At 39.5% G+C, this 20,160-nt stretch overlaps 1 protein-coding gene across 1 annotated transcript in view; it reads right to left on the bottom strand.

The window, feature by feature from the left end:
- Positions 1 to 19,356: 19,356 nt before the first annotated feature.
- Positions 19,357 to 20,160, bottom strand: part of LOC133650271 (cilia- and flagella-associated protein 69-like) — a 39,014-nt gene continuing 38,210 nt past the window's right edge. Inside the window, exon 23 of the mRNA XM_062047333.1 lies at positions 19,357 to 20,160. This exon is cut by the window's right edge and continues 1,434 nt beyond it. The gene's annotated coding sequence lies outside the window, so the exon portion shown is untranslated.

Here is a 20,160-nt window from a genome sequence, read left to right as displayed (position 1 = left end):
GGGAGCAGAGTAAAAAAATATTCAGTCAAAGGCTGGACTCCTGGGAGGGGGTCCAGACTGAGGCCAAGGGAAAAAAAACTCATAGCCATAGCACACATAAACATGTTAGATAGAATCAACAAAACTTGCAACAGTAATTTCCGCAAAGTAAGAATTGTTATTTATAAATTGAATATTTTCATCATCAGCGGTCACTCGAACGAGTATGACGATCCTCCTGGTAGGGGTGTATCCCTTTATGGAGGATGCCTGTGCGTGACTTAGTTTAACGTGTGGAGACTGGTGCACAGACAGTCGCCACACGATCCTGGACAGAATCGGGTCAGGGTCCAGTGGCATGGAGTCCAAGACGACTGGGGACCCTTTTCTGCTGCAGCCTGCTTCCGCCATCGCAGCCGTTGTGGTAGTTCTTAAATCTACCGTCTTCCGCCTGCTCCGCCGTTGAGGTCTTCACCGTATCCCTGGCCAGGGGGCAGTCAGGTACTAGGCCTTTGCCAAGGGCCACTTGGGGTAACAGTAGTTAAGGGGTTAACCTCCTAGTGCCCCAAGACCCATAGAGGAGCCTCCACTGCCGGATGCACTTTAACGTCATACCTAGAGCATAAACACAATACTTACTATAGCGGGGCTCTTCAAGTTGTTTTGGGGGCCACATTTGCAGAACGCAAAGGACTAAGGGGCCAGTCTCCTCTCTTTACTACAATACTAGTCTTATATTGTATGTTCTGATTAAAGCCAGTGTCCTTTACAGTAGACATTTGATTTTGGTCTATTTATTTTTTCAGAGTTACGGGAGTGTTCTGCTATTTTTAAGGACCTTCCCCGAAAAAGCTAATCAAAGATCATCTCTACAACAGCATTTTAGTGTTTTTAAGAATCTGCTGCAAAAACGTGAGGTTTTCCCACTGAAGTCTTGAGCTGCTAGTTGAATAGCCCAAAGGACCTAAAACAGAGCCTTGAGGAACACCACTAGTTGAACTTAAAAAAAAAAGTTGAACAAATGACTACTGACTGCATCTAAAGTAAACGAGCACTTTACTTACATAAATCACCTTACAAAAAAAACAAACTGTAACTAACAAAAAGGAGAGGACTTAAAGGGGTGCCCTGAGGAACGCCTCAGTTATGTACATCACAAGTTTGGACTCAAGTGCAAAGTTAAAATGTCCAAGCAAGGTTCTGCCAATGAGTTTACAGTGGTCCAACAGGAGCACTCTTGTGTTTGTTGCAAAAATGTTTGTCTTGCAAATTTTGAACTGAAATGGCCAGATTTGACCCTATTGGCTACAGTCAGCCCGAGCCCTTACACCTACAGCAGGGGTGTCAAACTCATTTTAGCTCAGGGGCCGCATGGAGGAAGATCACGGCATTAAAACAAGAAAATTAAGACAACTTCAGATTGTTTTCTTTTAGAGATGTCCGATAATGGCTTTTTTACCGATATCCGATATTCCGATATTGTCCAACTTTTAATTACCGATTCCGACATCAACCTAAACCGATATATACAGTCGTGGAATTAACACATTATTATGCCTAATTTTGTTGTGATGCCCCGCTGGATGCATTAAACAATGTGACTTTACCATGAATTGATCAACGTGGACCCCGACTTAAACAAGTTAGTGGTCAGTTGCACGGAATATGTACTGTACTGTGCAATCTACTAATACAAGTTTCAATCAATCAATCAAAAACAAGGTCTTCCAAAATAAGAGAACAACTTCAACTCCAGTTATGGTAAAAAGTGCCAACATGGCACTGCCATATTTATTATTGAAGTCACAAAGTGCATTATTTTTTTTAACATGCCTCAAAACAGCAGTTTGGAATTTGGGACACGCTCTCCCTGAGATAATCTTAATACCCACTACAACTATGGAAAATACTATACTTTGACTTTCACAAAGTGCATTATTTTTTATATTGTAGCGTCCCGGAAGAATTGGTGCTGCAAGGGGTTCTGGGTATTTGTTCTGTTGTGTTTATCTTGTGTTACGGTGCGGATGTTCTCACGAAATGTGTTTGTCATTCTTGCTTGGTGTGGGTTCACAGTGTGGCGCATATTTGTAACAGTGTTAAAGTTGTTTATACGGTCACCCTCAGTGTGACCTGTATGGCTGTTGACCAAGTATGCGTTGCATTCACTCATGTGTGTGCATAAGCCTCATATGTTATGTGACTGGACCGGCACGCTGTTTGTATGGAGGAAAAGCGGACCTAGGTTGTAGAGGACGCTAAAGGGCAGTGCCTTTAAGGCACGCCCCCAATAATGTTGTCCGGGTGGAAATCGGGAGAAACTCGGGAGAATGGTTGCCCCGGGAGATCTTCGGGAGGGGCACTGAAATTCGGGAGGCTGAAACCGATACCGATAATTTCCGATATTACAGTAGGTTTGTATGTGTATGTATATGTATACTATGTATACACGCTGTTGTGTCACATTCATAGTTACTTGTTAAATGTGTGTTGTAGATATATATATATATATATATATATGTACATACTTATATATGTATATGTTTTTATATGACATAACATTTTTATGTACTATTATTATTATTAAACATACAGTAAGTAATAAGAGGGGTGGGAGTACATAAGTTTTTACTTCTTCTCACTCCTTTTCGGATATGTTTACATTAATGTTTATTTTCATTTCTTGTTTCTTTTGCTTTTTCTTATTACTATTATTATTATTATTATTATTATTGTTTTTGTTATTCATTCTTGAATGGCTTTTTTGTTGTTTTTTTCAAAATTTGTTGTTTTTGTTTTGTCTACATATTCGAAATAAACATGAATGAAATGAAATGAAACATTTTAAAGCATATATCGGACATCTCTATTTTCTTTGTCTTACTTTGGCCAAAAATAGAACAAACACATTCGGAAAATATTACAAAAAATATATAGAAAAAAATACAGGCAGCGGTAAAGTTTAGATCCATGAAGGAAAGAAGAAAGTGAATGAATGTTTATAACTGAATACATTTACATATGCATAAACATTTGTTTTCTTTTTTTTTTAAATTAATTAACGTTTATGACAACCTTTTTCCAAAACACAATATAGAATGTGAGATATAACAAGATAATGCATACATTTATCATTTGTTTTCAAAACAGTTACAAAAAAGTGGGACCCCAAAAATTTACTGTGGGTACCCATTTTTATGACTTGATGGGGTCCCTGGGACCCCATTTTGAAAATTCCTAGCGCCAACACTGATGGAGTATTGGTGCGTGCAAAACAGCAGCAGGCGGCTGTGGCCTGCGGGCCGGTTCTAATACTAATCAAATACCATCCCGGGGGCCATAGATCATTCATTCATTCATTGGGGCGGTATAGCTCGGTTGGTAGAGTGGCCGTGCCAGCAACTTGAGGGTTCCAGGTTCGATCCCAGCTTCCGCCATCCTAGTCACTGCCGTTGTGTCCTTGGGCAAGACGCTTTACCCACCTGCTCCCAGTGCCACCCACACTGGTTTAAATGTAACTTAGATATTGGGTTTCACTATGTAAAGCGCTTTGAGTCACTAGAGAAAAAGCGCTGTATAAATATAATTCACTTCACTTCACTTCATTCGCGGGCCTTGACTTTGACACATAGGACTAACAGCATGTTACACAAGTCAAAATTGGGCCAAAAACAACATCTTGTTTAGGGCCCAAAAAAGCTATAGGTCCAGTCCTGGTCATAAGAGTAATGCTAACACGTAGCCACCTAGCATCGTCACGTGACGCCCCCCCCCCGTTGCACATGAATGCCTCCATGCAGACTGTCCGGTGGACCGAGAAGAAATGTTCCAGAAGCGTCGGGCCTGAGAACAGGATTGTGTTTATTTGGGAGTCAGTCGGTAACAATGGTGGAATGTAACACAATGCAGGGGAAGTGCATGGTGTCATCACTAAAACACAAGTCGTACGCTACATTCAAGTGTGAATATTCCAAAAGGGAAAGCATGTGAACAAGGGTGTCCGACGTGAAAAGAACATCATTTGTGCAAGATGTCAAACTAACATGTGTTGGCCTACAAAGTTTGGACACCCCTGACGTGGAAATAGTCCTGAAATATTGAGCGTCTGGGGTTGTTATCGCAGCTCGCCTACAGTCCCTTCATGCACAAACCTCCCTCATCTTCATCCTCCGCCGTCGTCAACCTCCTCGCGCACCCTCGGGGCGTCCTGGTGGTCAAACTGCGGGCCGGTCCGCCATCTGCACGGCGCTGTAGAGGCTCACGCACAGCCCCGCCGCCGCCATCGTCACAGCGACGGGATTGATGAGGCCGCCGGACGGCTGCATCCTCACCTCGCCCGACGCCTGCCTCTGCGGACAAGTGTAGGGTGGGGGGTACTGTCATGCTCCAAATCTCATATCAGATTACTCTGCCTTTTGGTTAAATGTACCGTTTTTCAAGATTATATAAATCAAAACAAAATAATTGTAATTTAAAAAGTGGTCATCAACCATTTTTTGCTGCTCTTCTAAAATAAAAAAAACGGGTTTAAAAGTCAGTGATGTTTTTAAATGGACATTGTAATTATATAAAAATCATTCAATGAGCAAAAAGCATGAAGTATTATGTAAAACGTTGCTTATAATGACCACTGGTATGCAGCCTCTAAGTCTCTTTAGCAGCCTCTGCTGGCCGCTTGGCGCACTGCATGATGTAATAGCCCTAATGAATAAATGAAAGGCTGCCTTCCCTGATTGTTTGAGGTTATTTATAGCGTCCTGCAGCGAGTTATACAACATACACTCCCTCCCTTTAAGGGAGAACTGCCATTTTTTAAATGCATTCTAAGTCGTAAAATATGGCAAGCATGAGGTGGCTAACAATGCAGATATTGAGAGTACACTATTCCGCCCATAAAGGATTCTAAAAAACATCAAAAACCCGCCAACAATACTCCATTTACATGTCGTGACCTGAATATTAACCAAATATTAGCGATATTGTTACTATATGTGCTAATGTTGAGGATGGTAGAATAATGTGGACATAAACCGGCAAGTTGGTCAACTTTGACATTCAACTTGGACCTGGAAATGGAGAGAAATAAACGAAAAGTCGTGCATTTGCGCCCACTTTTTTAATTCTTTATCTAAACAGGAACTATGAACACCCCATCAGTCTGCATTCTACTGAGAGCAGACATTGTGCAGTAAGTGATTGTTTTTATTATGTTTGTAGTTTGTGTATCTTGTTTGGCACTTAGCAACACTGCTACATGATGCTTAGCGTTTCACGGAAGCTGCATCTGTTTATCACTCAGCTTCTAAAATTTGTAGCTCATCCTCCTTATATTCAGGCTCAAAAATAGAAGGCTCCGGATCATTATTTGTCCCAAAGGAGTCTTTGTTGTCTCTCATGAAGTCTGCATGAGTAGTAGTGCTGTTGTGAAAGTAAATAGCGAACGTTGTGATGCGTCTGTGAAAGTAATGCGCCGCTGCAAATGAGCTAAAATGAGCAAAATAAGTAAATATTACATGTTATTATGAATGTTACTACATTATATATATATATATATACTTAGTGTGTATATAAAATATTGATGGAGGTTTTTGGAGTTTTTTTTTTAAGCGCTTTATATGCGGAATAGAGCGACTACCATTGGCTCCATTGTTAGCTGACTTTTGCTAACCTTTATTTATGATTTAGAATGCATAAATAAAAGCGAAACATATGTGTACTTGTCTTCCATGAGGATTTTGAACGCTTGGCAAAATTCTGAAAAATGTGAATTGAACGTCTTCTTGTGATTTAAAGTGAACACGTTTTGGGCAAATGAGTAGAAACGGAAGGATTCACCGACCTGCAGGAGGCGGAAATAGCCCGGAGTTAGCCTTCCCAGTCGAACGATCATTGCTGCCGCCGTCCTGCGGGAGAAGACAAGTGTCACATGACCTTTGACCTCCCGTATTTTTCTTTCTTTCTTTTTGTCATCTCTCCAAAAATTAATAATGAATCAAAATCATTGTTGTTATGAATTATTGACCTATTCAAAGCCTCAATTACTTCACATCAAATATTCCACTTTGAAAAATTTTTTTTGGGGGAAATATTGCATATTTTGTGTGTTTGCCGTATAAAAAATTGAGTTTTATTTATTTTTTTAAATAAAAATAAAAAGAGCATAAAGCGAACAAATATACAATTATATTTTATATTCATAAAATGATTTATACTAATATTTTACGTGGCCCACCACGCCTTTTTATGTGTTCCATCATGTTATTTATTGTGGCCTGCCACATAATTTAATGTCAACAATTACTTAATTTTACCTGGCCTGCCACACCATTTAATGTATTCCGCCATGTCATTGTAACTGCCCCGCCACGTCATTTTATGTTGTCTGCTACAATATTTAATGTGGCCCGCCATATCACATATGTGGCCCGCCATGTTATTTTATCTGGCCAGCCACATCATTTATCGTCGCTCACTGCATCATTTTATCTGGCCGGCCACATTATCAATGTGACCCACCATGCCATTTTATGTGTTCCGCCGTATCATTTTATCTGGTCGGCCACACCATTTATTGTGGCCCGCCATGTCATTTTATGTTGTCTTCCACATTATTCTAAATAGCCTTGCCAAATCATTTATGTGTCCCGCTACGCCTTTTTTGGAACTTTCGCCGTATTATTTTACGTCGCCCACCACATCATTTTATTTGGCCTGCCACATTATTTTACGTGTTCCGCGATATTATTTTATGTGGCCTGCCACATCATTTTATCTGGTCCACCATATTATTTTAAGTGGCCCACCACGACATTTAATGTGTTCCGCCATGTAATCTTATCTGGCCAGCCACCTCATTCACTGTGGCCCGCCACATCATTTTATCTTGTCTGCCACATTATTCTATGTGGCATGAGTTCCTCCATAGTATTTTATGTGGCATTTTATGTGGCACGCCACATCATTTAATGTCGACACCACGTCCTTTTATCTGGCCCGAAACATTATCTTATGTGTTCCGCTGTGTTATTTTAACTGGCCTGCCACATTATTTTATGTGGCCTGCACACCATTTCATGTGTTCCACCAGGTAATTTTACCTGGACTGACCTTGTCATTTATTGTGGCCCTCCATGTCATTTTATGTTGTCTAAGTGGCCCGCCACACCATTTTATGTGTTCGAACATATCATTTTATCTGGCCCGCCACATCATTTTATGTCGTCTGCAACGTTATTCTAAGTGGCCCGCCACGCCATTTTATGTGTTCAAACATATAATTTTATCTGGTCCGCCATATTATTTATTGTGACCCACCATGTTATTTTATGTTGTCTGCCACATTATTTTATGTGGCCTGCCATACCATTTTATGTGTTCGCCCATATCATTTCATCTGGCCCGCCATGTAATTTATTGTGACCCGCCATATTATTTTTCGTGGCCTGCCATGCTATTTTATGTGTTCCACAGTTTTTCATTTTATCTGTCCCGCCACATCCTTTATTGTGGCCCGCCACGTCATTTTGTGTTGTCTGCAACATTATTCTAATTGGCCCGCCAAGCCATTTTATGTGTTCGAATATATAATTTTATCTGGCCCGCTACCTCATTTATCGTGACCCGCTATGTTATTTTATGTTGTCTGCCACATTATTTTATGTGGCCTGCCATGCCATTTTATGTGTTCGACCATATCATTTTATCTGGCCCGCCATGTAATTTATTGTGACCCGCCGTATTATTTTTCGTGGCCTGCCATGCTATTTTATGTGTTCCACAGTTTATCATTTTATCTGTCCCGCCACCTCATTTATTGTGGCCCGCCACGTCATTTTATGTTGTCTGCAACATTATTCTAAGTGGCCCGCCACGCCATTTTATGTGTTCGAACATATCATTTTATCTGGCCCGCTACCTCATTTATCGTGACCCGCTATGTTATTTTATGTTGTCTGCCACATTATTCTAAGTGGCCCGCCACGCCATTTTATGTGTTCGAACATATCATTTTATCTGGCCCGCCATGTAATTTATTGTGACCCGCCGTATTATTTTTCGTGGCCTGCCATGCTATTTTTATGTGTTCCAGTTTATCATTTTATCTGTCCCGCCACCTCATTTATTGAGGCCGGCCACATCATTTTATGTTGTCTGCAACATTATTCTAAGTGGCCTGCCACGCCTTTTCATGAGTTTCGCCATAATATTTTATGCCCACACCCCACACCATTCAACGTCGCCAACCACCTCCTTTTATCTGGGCCCAAACATTATCTTGTGTGTTCCGCCATGTTATTTTATGCGGTCCGCCACTTCATTTTATCTGGCCTGCCACATTATTTTATGTGGCCTGCACACCATTTCATGTGTTCCACTAGGTCATTTTACCTGGACCGACCTTGACATTTACAAAACCTATGAAGTTGGCACCTTGTGTAAATGGTAAATAAAAAGAGAATACAATGATTTGTAAATCCTTTTCAACTTATATTCAATTGAATAGACTGCAAAGACAAGATACTTAATATTCGAACTGAGAAACACATTTTTTTTTTGCAAATAATCATTAACTTAGAATTTTATGGCAGCAACACATTGCAAAAAAGTTGTCACAGGGGCATTTTTACCACTGTGTTACATGGCCTTTTCCTAACCTTTTAAGCCGGCGGCGTTTCTGGGTGTTGTTGATAAATGGCTTTTGCTTTGCATAGTAGAGTTTGAACTTGCACTTACAGATGTAGCGACGAACTGTAGTTACTGACAGTGGTTTTCTGAAGTGTTCCTGAGCCCATGTGGTGATATCCTTTACACACTGATGTCGCTTTTTGATGCAGTACCGCCTTAGGGATTGAAGGTCCGTAATATCACCGCTTACGTGCAGTGATTTCTCCAGATTCTCTGAACCTTTTGATTATATTACGGACCGTAGATGGTGAAATCCCTAAATTCCTTGCAATAGCTGGTTGAGAAATGTTGTTCTTAAACTGTTGGACAATTTGCTCACGCATTTGTTGACAAAGTGGTGACCCTCGCCCCATCCTTGTTTGTGAATGACTGAGCATTTCATGGAAGCTGCTTTCATACCCAATCATGGCACCCACCTGTTCCCAATTTGCCTGTTCACCTTTGGAATGTTCCAAATAAGCGTTTGATGAGCATTCCTCAACTTCCTCAGTCTTTTTTGCCACTTGTGCCAGCTTTTTTGAAACATGTTGCCGGCATCAAATTCCAAATGAGCTAATATTTGCAAAAAAAATAACAACATTTCTCAGTTCGAACGTCAAGTATCTTATCTTTGCAGTCTATTCAATTGAATATAAGTTGAAAAGGATTTGCAAATCATTGTATTCTGTTTTTATTTACCATTTACACAACGTGCCAATTTGACCGCTTTTGGAGTTCGTAAGTGGCCTGCCATGCCATTTAATGTGGTTCGCCATGTTATTTAACAAGGCCTACCACCTTATGATAACAGACCTGGGCAAATTAAGGCCCAAATAATTTTTTTAGATCTTTAAGATGGAAACTGTAGCTGCCATTACGATGTGCAGTGATGTTCTCTAATGACCGTAAGTCTTGAACTATACAAAGTATTTCAATGGTAGGAATCTGCGCTTATGGATGATATACCAGTTACTATGGTAATCTAATTAGTTACTATGGTAATCTAATTAGTTACCATGGTAATCTACGTCACAGCAGCTCAGACGAGGCACCAAGCAGTGTGGGCTGGAAGCGTTTCCACAGACGCGGAAGGAGATTTTCACAACAAAGTTCTAAAGCTTAGTGATATATCAGATATATCAGATTGTAGGTGGGTTTATTTTGTACCCTTTGCGTTCATATTTCACTGTTTGTTGCATTTTTGTTGCGTTTCACTTGATTGTACAATATGTCGATCGAAAGGGGGTGTGGCATTCATATTTGGTCAATATTCAGTGTTTTATCGTTCATAGAAAAATGTAAAAATTCCATTACGTTTTTTAAGGCGGTCTGTCATAACGTTTTTAGCATTCAATCAGACATTATTGTGAGGTTTTGTATTAGTGTTCCTAAAAATAGATATACCGGCCCCCAGACACATTTTTTTCTCTAAATGTGGCCCCCCGAGTCAAAATAATTGCCCAGGCCTGACCTTATGTAAAGTGGACCACGACATTATTTTATGTGGCCCGTCACGCCGTTTTATGTAACAAGGCTAGTGTTAATTTATATACATACTGTATATGTATACAGTTGTGCTCATAAGTTTACATACCCTGGGAGAATGTATGATTTATTGGCCATTCTTCAGAGAATATGAATGATAACACAAAAACCTTTCATCCACTCATGCTTAACGGTTGTGTGAAGCTATCTATTGGCAAACAACTGTGTTTACTCTTTTTAAATCAAAATGACAAAAGAAAGTACCCAAATGACCCTGATCAAAAGTTTACATACCCCAGTGACTTTGATCTGATAACATGCGCAAAAGTCGACACAAACAGGTTTGAATGGCTAGTCAAGGTTCCAGTTTTGTGTTATCATTCATATTCTCTGAAGAATGGCCAAGAAATCATAAATTCTCCCAGGGTATGTAAGCTTATGAGCACGACTGTGCATACCGTATACCGTATTTTTCGGACTATAAGTGGCAGTTTTTTTTCATACTTTGGCCGGGGGTGCGACTTATACTCAGGAGCGACTTATGTGTGAAATTATTAACACATTACCGTAAAATATCAAATAATATTATTTAGCTCATTCACGTAAGAGACTAGACGTATAAGATTTCATGGGATTTAGCGATTAGGAGTGACAGATTGTTTGGTAAACGTATAGCATGTTCTATATGTTATAGTTATTTGAATGACCCCGGGCCGAGTCATACCAAAGACTATAAAAATGGGACCCATTACCTCCCTGCTTGGCACTCAGCATCAAGGGTTGGAATTGGGGGTTAAATCACCAGAAATGATTCCCGGGCGCGGCAACGCTGCTGCCCACTGCTCCCCTCACCTCCCAGGGGGTGAACAAGGGGATGGGTCAAATGCAGAGGACAAATTTCACCACACCTAGTGTGTGTGTGACAATCATTGGTACTTTAACTTTAACTTTAACTTTACTTTAACTTTAACTTTTAACTTTTGACTCTTACCATAATATGTTACGTTAACATACCAGGCACGTTCTCAGTTGGTTATTTATGCCTCATATAATGTACACTTATTCAGCCTGTTGTTCACTATTCTTTATTTATTTTAAATTGCCTTTCAAATGTCTATTCTTGGTGTTGGCTTTTATCAAATACATTTCCCCAAAAAATGCGACTTATACTCCAGTGCGACTTATATATGTTTTTTTTTCCTTCTTTATTATTAGGGATGTCCGATAATATCGGCCTGCCGATATTATCGGCCGATAAATGCTTTAAAATGTAATATCGGAAATTATCGGTATCGTTTTTTTTATTATCAGTATCGTTTTTTTCTTTTTATGTTTTATTTATTTAATTAAATCAACATAAAAAACACAAGATACACTTACAATTAATGCACCAACCCAAAAAACCATTCACACAAAAGGGTTGTTTCTTTCTGTTATTAATATTTCTGGTTCCTACATTATACATCAATATATATCAATACAGTCTGCAAGGGATACAGTCCGTAAGCACACATGATTGTGCGTGCTGCTGGTCCACTAATAGTACTAACCTTTAACAGTTAAAGGCCTACTGAAACCCACTACTACCGACCACGCATGATGATAGTTTATATATCAATGATGAAATCTTAACATTGCAACACATGCCAATACGGCCGGGTTAACTTATAAAGTGCAATTTTAAATTTCCCGCAAAATATCCTGCTGAAAACATCTCGGTATGATGACGTTTGCGCGTGACGTCACGGATTGTAGCGGACATATTGGGACAGCATTGTGGCCAGCTATTAAGTCGTCTGTTTTCATCGCAAAATTCCACAGTATTCTGGACATCTGTGTTGGTGAATCTTTTGCAATTTGTTTAATGAACAATGAAGACAGCAAAGAAGAAAGCTGTAGGTGGGAAGCGGTGTATTAGCGGCCGGCTGGACTCTTACCAGGAGGACTTTGAGTTGGATAGCAGACGCGCTACCGTGAGTACGCAGCTGCGGATTCCAAACATTTGATCGCTTGCCCGTACGTGCGTGCCGCTATGTGCATGTCACGTACGTAACTTTGGGGAAATATATGTGCTGTATGAACTTTACGGAGGTGAACGGTACTTTGGGCTGTGGGATTGAGTGTGTTGTGCGGGTGTTTGAGTTGTATTGGTGGGTTATATGGACGGGAGGGGGGAGGTGTTTGTTATGCGGATTCATTTGTGGCATATTAAATATAAGCCTGGTTGTGTTGTGGCTAATAGAGTATATATATGTCTTGTGTTTATTTACTGTTTTAGTCATTCCCAGCTGAATATCAGGTCCCACCCGCCTCTCACAGCATCTTCCCTATCTGAATCGCTTCCACTGCCCTCTAGTCCTTCACTCTCACTTCCCTCATCCACAAATATTTCATCCTCGCTCAAATTAATGGGGAAATCGTCGCTTTCTCGGTCCGAATCGCTCTCGCTGCTGGTGGCCATGATTGTAAACAATGTGCAGATGTGAGGCGCTCCACAACCTGTGACGTCACGCTACTTCCGGTACAGGCAAGGCTTTTTTTAATCAGCGACCAAAAGTTGCGAACTTTATCGTCGATGTTCTCTACTAAATCCTTTCAGCAAAAATATGGCAATATCGCGAAATGATCAAGTATGACACATAGAATGGACCTGCTATCCCCGTTTAAATAAGAACATTTCATTTCAGTAGGCCTTTAATTTGACTCATTTTCATTAATTACTAGTTTCTATGTAACTGTTTTTATATTGTTTTACTTTCTTTTTTATTCAAGAAAATGTTTTTAATTTATTTATCTTATTTTATTTTATAATTTTTTTAACCATACCTAGTTGTCTAAATTAGGCATAATAATGTGTTAATTCCACGACTGTATATATCGGCATCGGTTGATATCGGTATCGGTAATTAAAGAGTTAGACCAGGGGTCGGCAACCCAAAATGGTGAAAGAGCCATATTGGACCAAAAATACAAAAAAAAAATCTGTCTGGAGCCGCAAACAATTAAAAGCCACATTACATGTGTCATGAGATATAAATTTAATTAAGAGGACTTAAAGGAAACTAAATGAGCTCAAATATAGCTACAAATGAGACATAATGATGCAATATGTACATATCGCTAGCCTAAATAGCATGTTAGCATCGATTAGCTTGCAGTCATGCAGTGACTAAATATGTCTGATTAGCACTCCACACAAGTCAATAACATCAACAAAACTCACCTTTGTGCACTCACGCACGACGTTAAAAGTGTGGTGGACAAAATGAGACAGAAAAAGTGGCATAAAACACGTCCTAGAAAGTCGGAGAAATTTATACATGTAAACAAACAATACGGTGAGTTCAAGGACCGCCAAAATAAGTACGAAAAAACGGCGCTCGCCAAATACTCGAATGAGTGAAGCATATTTAATATAAACAGTGTGATTTATAACAATTAGGGAGGTTTGTGTCATGTTTGTCCTCCTACAGAAACCATACTAAAACAAAAAAATACATTTTTTCCCCTCATCTTTTTCCATTCTTCATACATTTTTGAAAAATCTCCAGAGAGCCACTAGGGCGGCGCTAAAGAGCCGCATGCGGCCGACCCCCGAGTTAGACAATATCAGACAAAGCCATTATCGGACATCCCTATTTATTATGCATTTTCGGCCGGTGCGACTTATACTCCGGAGCGATTTATTGTCCGAAAAATACGGTATTTACATACTGTATATTCACTGTTTCACGTGGCCCTCTGAGGGCTGCTGTGATGGCGATGTGGCCCTCAATGAAGACAAGTTTGACACGCCTGCCCTAAGGAGACTGTCTCTTTGACTCTTGATAAGGAAAGAGAAATCTCTGCAACAACACAACCATGCAAACATTCATCATCATTGCACTTTCTTCTTTCTTTCTTACACATGTCTTGTGTAAAAGTAAATAAAAAAAGAAAAAGTGTACCTTCCTTCCAGACAGGGTTGAAGCAGTCAGAACCTCAGCAGGGAGCCCAAAGGCAGCGACCCTCGCCGCTGCATGGCGAGCTTTTATACCAGTCCCGTCTGCAATGCACGCTTGAGGGAACACGTGTGTTAGCGACTTATGTAAGCGTCAACAACAAGTATCCTCCAGTGGAGAGACAACACAAGCGGGTCCATTTCGGGGCTTTTGGCGACGACGTCATCTTTATTGTTGAATGAGAGTGGTTGTGATTGTCACGTTACGCAACGCCATTTTCCATGACGCCACACTCGACTGACTGACTCGGTTATATAAATGGAACATAACATTAGTTGCGTTTATTGCAGGGGTGTCCAATGCGGGGTCGGGGGAAACATTGCAACATCCATCCGTCCATCCATTTTCTACCGCTTGTCCCGATAAAAAAAAAAAAACCTTGTAAAACATTTTTAGACCGCTAACCGTCAAATTGAACAATCATGAATCTCTTACTGAAGAAAGTTTAAAAGAGCAAGAACGCGACTAGTGCATGGACAACAAACAATAGCAGCTAACAAAATACCACAGATAACTTTTTACACTACTTTGCAGCTGTTCACTCAGGGTCATATAACTTGGTACTTGACCCATGCTAGCTGTTAGCATGCTAACTTTTTTCACAAATTTTGCAGCCGTTCACTCAGAGTCATATAACTTGGTACATGACACATGCTAACTTTTTTCACTAATTTTGCAGCCGTTCACTCAGGGTCATATAACTTGGTACTTGACCCATGCTAGCTGTTAGCATGCTAACTTTTTCACAAATTTTGCAGCCATTCACTCAGAGTCATATAACTTGGTACTTGACCCATGCTAACTTTTATCACTAATTTTGCAGTCATTTACTTAGGGTCATATAACTTGGTACTTGACCCATGCTAACTTTTATCACTAATTTTGCAGTCATTTACTCAGGGTCATATAACTTGGTACTTGAAAAATGCTAACTTTTTAAAATATTTTTGCAGCCGTTCACTTAGGATCATATAACTTGGTATTTGACCCATGCTAACTTTTTTCACTCATTTTGCAGCCGTTCACTCAGAGTCATATAACTTGGTACTTGACACATGCTAACTTTTTTCACTCATTTTGCAGCCGTTCACTCAGAGTCATATAACTTGGTACTTGACACATGCTAACTTTTTTCACTAATTTTGCAGCCGTTCACTCAGGGTCATATAACCTGGTACTTGACCCATGCTAACTTTTATCACTAATTTTGCAGTCATTTACTCAGGGTCATATAACTTGGTACTTAACAAATGCTAACTTTTTCCACACATTTTGCAGCCATTCACTCAGGGTCATATAACTTGGTACTTGACGCAGACTAACTTTTTTCACTCATTTTGCAGCTGTTCACTCAGGGTCATATAACATGGTACTTGACCCATGCTAACTTTTTTCCACTCATTTTGAAGCCGTTCACTCAGAGTCATATAACTTGGTACATGACACATGCTAACTTTTTTCACTAATTTTGCAGCCGTTCACTCAGGGTCATATAACTTGGTACTTGACCCATGCTAGCTGTTAGCATGCTAACTTTTTCACAAATTTTGCAGCCATTCACTCAGAGTCATATAACTTGGTACTTGACCCATGCTAACTTTTATCACTAATTTTGCAGTCGTTTACTCAGGGTCATATAACTTGGTACTTGAAAAATGCTAACTTTTTAAAATATTTTTGCAGCCGTTCACTTAGGATCATATAACTTGGTACTTGACGCAGGCTAACTTTTTTCACTCATTTTGCAGCTGTTCACTCAGGGTCATATAACATGGTACTTGACCCATGCTAACTTTTTTCCACTTATTTTGCAGCCGTTCACTCAGGGTCATATAACCTGGTACTTGACCCATGCTAACTTTTATCACTAATTTTGCAGTCATTTACTCAGGGTCATATAACTTGGTACTTAACAAATGCTAACTTTTCCCACACATTTTGCAGCCATTCACTCAGGGTCATATAACTTGGTTTCTTGACAAATGCTAACTTTTTTCACAAATTTTGCAGCCGTTCACTCAGAGTCATATAACTTGGTACTTGACGCAGGCTAACTTTTTTCACTCATTTTGCAGCTGTTCACTCAGGGTCATATAACATGGTACTTGACCCATGCTAACTTTTTTCACTCATTTTGCAGCCGTTCACTCAGGGTCATATAACCTGGTACTTGACCCATGCTAACTTTTATCACTAATTTTGCAGTCATTTACTCAGGGTCATATAACTTGGTACTTAACAAATGCTAACTTTTTCCACAAATTTTGCAGCCATTCACTCAGGGTCACATAACTTGGTTTCTTGACAAATGCTAACTTTTTTCACAAATTTTGCAGCCGTTCACTCAGAGTCATATAACTTGGTACTTGACGCATGCTAACTTTTTTCACTCATTTTGCAGCTGTTCACTCAGGGTCATAAAACTTGGTACTTGACAAATGCTAACTTTTTTCACTAACGTTGCAGCCGTTCACACAGGGTCATATAACTTGGTAGTTGAAAAATGCTAACTTTTATCACAAATTTTGCAGCCGTTCACTCAGGGTCATATAACTTGGTACTTGACGCATGCTAACTTTTATCACAAATTTTGCAGCTGTTCACTCAGGGTCATAAAACTTGGTACTTGACAAATGCTAACTTTTTTCACTAACGTTGCAGCCGTTCACACAGGGTCATATAACTTGGTACTTGAAAAATGCTAACTTTTTTCACTAATTTTGCAGCCGTTCACTCAGAGTCATATAACTTGGTACTTGACTTATGCTAACCTTTTTCACTCGTTTTGCAGCTGTTCACTCATGGTTATATAACTTGGTACTTGACACATGCTAACTGTTACCATGCCAACTTTTTTCACTAATTTTGCAGCCGTTCAATCAGGGTCATATAACTTGGTACTTGTCATGACTTGGTCCTTGGGGTTTGTTTTTCCGGAAGGCAACGGAAAATTGGCGCGGGCAAGACGTGAATGTGAATACATATTTTATTTAACACTATCAAAAAAGAACAAACGAAAGGCGCGCACAATGGCGGAGGTACAAAACTTGCACAAAGGCAGAAACTATGACCAATTAACAAAAACTTACTTGGCATGGAACTATGGAAGCATGAAAACAAAACGAGGTAGCAGGGGTGTCAGAAGAAGCATGGTATGAAATGATAATGTCACCAGGACGAAAACAGAAACAGACAGGCTTAAATAGCAGTGACATGATCAGTGAAAACAGGTGCGTGACTCAAAACGTGAAACAGGTGCGTGACATGACAGGGGAAAACTAATGGGTTGCTATGGTGACAAAACAAACAAAAGTGCACAAAGAGTCCAAAAACAAAACCGAACATGATCACACAGACATGACAGTACCTGACGCATGCTAACTTTTTTCACTCATTTTGCAGCTGTTCACTCAGGATGATATAACTTGGTACTTGACACATGCTAACTGTTAGCATGCTAACTTTTTTCACTAATATTGCAGCGGTTCACTCAGAGTCATATAACTTGGTACTCGACGCATGCTAACTTTTTTCACTAATTTTGCAGCCGTTCACTCAGGGTCATATAACTTGGTACTTGACGCATGCTAACTTTTTTCACAAATTTTGCAGCCGTTCACTTAGGGTCATATACAAACCCGGTACTCGACATATGCTAACTTTTTTCACTAATTTTGCAGCCGTTCAGTTCGGGTCATATAAAAACCTGGTACTCGACGCATGCTAACTTTTTTCACAAATTTTGCAGCCGCTCAATGAGGATCATATAAGTTGATATTTGACGCATGCTAACTTTTTTCACTGGTTTGCAGCTGCTCACTCAGAGTAATATAACATGGTACTTGACGCACGCTAACCGTTAGCATGCTAACTTTTAGCATGCTAACTTTTTCCCACTAATCTTGCAGCCGTTCACTCAGGGTCATATAACTTGGTACTTGACACATGCTAACTTTTTCCCACTGATTTTGCAGCCGTTCACTCAGGGGCAATTTCAATTTTTTATTGGTCCTCGGCCTGTCATAAAAATGTAATCATATATATTTTTTATTTTTAAAATCAGATTAACCCAACTTTTGCATTTGGATTAATCACAATTAATCAATACAAACGTCTCATTTATCTGTGGTATTTTGTTAAAGGGTCTTTTAAACTCGCATCAGTAAGAGATTCCATCGCTGCAAAAAATGCTAATTACTTAGTTTTTAATCAACATTTTAAAACTTGTGCAATGAAAATAACTCTAAAAATGTTTTACAAAGTTTTTTTTTACAAAGTTGCAACATGCTTTTGACTGCAACGTTGTAAGAATAGGATATAAACATAAAGTATACACACTTTCTCTTAAGACCTTTTTGAGCCCCATTGACTCCCATTAAAACTGCTATTTTTTAACAGACTTTAATCCTGTTATATTATTATGCTTTTTCCATGAAAACCAAATTAATCTCATTCTTGCCGACTGAAAAACCAGAAAATATTGTTTTGATGTAATTGTGCCCCTAAAAAATCACCAGATGGCGCTGGGAACTCGTGAGCATAATTCCCAGAGCTTTGATGAGCGTAAATGAGTTACAACTGCCATTATCTTGGGGGACAATTGTCAGAATAATTGTATCTAAGTTATGACAAAACTTTGTGTTTCAATGAGTTCCCGGCGAGCAGACAAAAGCTGTCTTTGATCCTACCAAGCAGAAGGCTTGTAAAACTCCACTGTGTAGGATGGGAAGCAACATGAAGGTGTTCTGTTTCTTTCATGTATTGTTGTAATCAACTGAAAGATATTATCTTGACCCAAGAACTACAAAAGCGAAGAGGAAGCAGGACCAGACTCCCCTCCAGGCACCGCTTTTTTAAACTGTTTTACGACCTTTTCTTTTGAACTGTTCTGTAACCAAAGGCGATGGCTGTTTATGACCCACGTACCTTAGAAACAGCTGTTGCCATGTAATCAGGGAAAGTCCAAATAAAAGAGGTGGCGTACAATCTTTCGCCAGAGCGTGCTGGAGACTGTACAAGAGTACAGCCCAGACGTTGAATTACTATATATATGTATACACATATGTATAAAATGTACCAAAGCGGCGCCCGCCTCCTCGAATTTTAATGTATACGGTTTTTGCTGGAAAAAGTTTGAACGCCCCTGACGCCGTCGTCCTTCATTTCTTGGTATCTGGCCCGCAATGTAAAAATGACCAGTCAATGACAAATACAATTGTGAGGTCACTGCATTTTAGTTTACCAGTTCAAAAAATGCTTGCTGTAAAATACACTCGTCATCATCACACTGTAATGTTACATATTCTCTAATAAGATATACAGTATCTAGAAAAAAATTAAAAAACTGCCTAAAAGTCAGGGGTGTCCAAACTTTTCTAATGAGGGCGGCGTGCTGGAAAAAGTGATATAGCAAAAGAAAATGTGTAAAAAAAAAAAAAGTATTAAAATAATCAACAAAATATCCCACATGTCAGCTTTGTATAACAAAGTGTATTTTTGGGACCTTAGCATTTTTAGCTAATTTTATAACTTGATACTTGACACATGGTCACTTTTAGCATGCTAACATTTTTTCGCTAATTTTGCAGCCGTTCACTCAGGGTCATATAAGTTGATACTTGATGCATGCTAACGTTTTTCACTAATTTTGAAGCCGTTCACTCAGGGTTATATAACTTGGTACTTGACACATGCTAACTTTTTTCACTAGTTTTGCAGCTGTTTACTCACGGTCATAGATCTTGGTACGTGACACATGCTAAATATTAGCATGCTAACTTTTTTCACTAATTTTGCAGATGTTCACTTAGGGTCATATGCTGTAACTTGGTACTTGACACATGCTAGCTTTTTTCACAAATGTTCTCATATCACTCAGGTTAATATAACTAGGTACTCAATGCATGCTAACTTTTTTCGCTAATTTTGCAGCGGTTCACTCAGCGTCACATAACTTGATAGTTGACGCATGCTAACTTTTTTCACTAATTTTGCAGCCGTTCACACTCAGGGTTATATAACTTGGTACTTG

The sequence above is a fragment of the Entelurus aequoreus genome, linkage group LG05 (assembly GCF_033978785.1).
Source record: "Entelurus aequoreus isolate RoL-2023_Sb linkage group LG05, RoL_Eaeq_v1.1, whole genome shotgun sequence".
In the NCBI taxonomy this organism is placed as follows: domain Eukaryota; kingdom Metazoa; phylum Chordata; class Actinopteri; order Syngnathiformes; family Syngnathidae; genus Entelurus; species Entelurus aequoreus.
The sequence above is the reverse complement of the archived record's forward strand: the minus strand, read 5'-3'. Positions and strand labels throughout refer to the sequence as shown.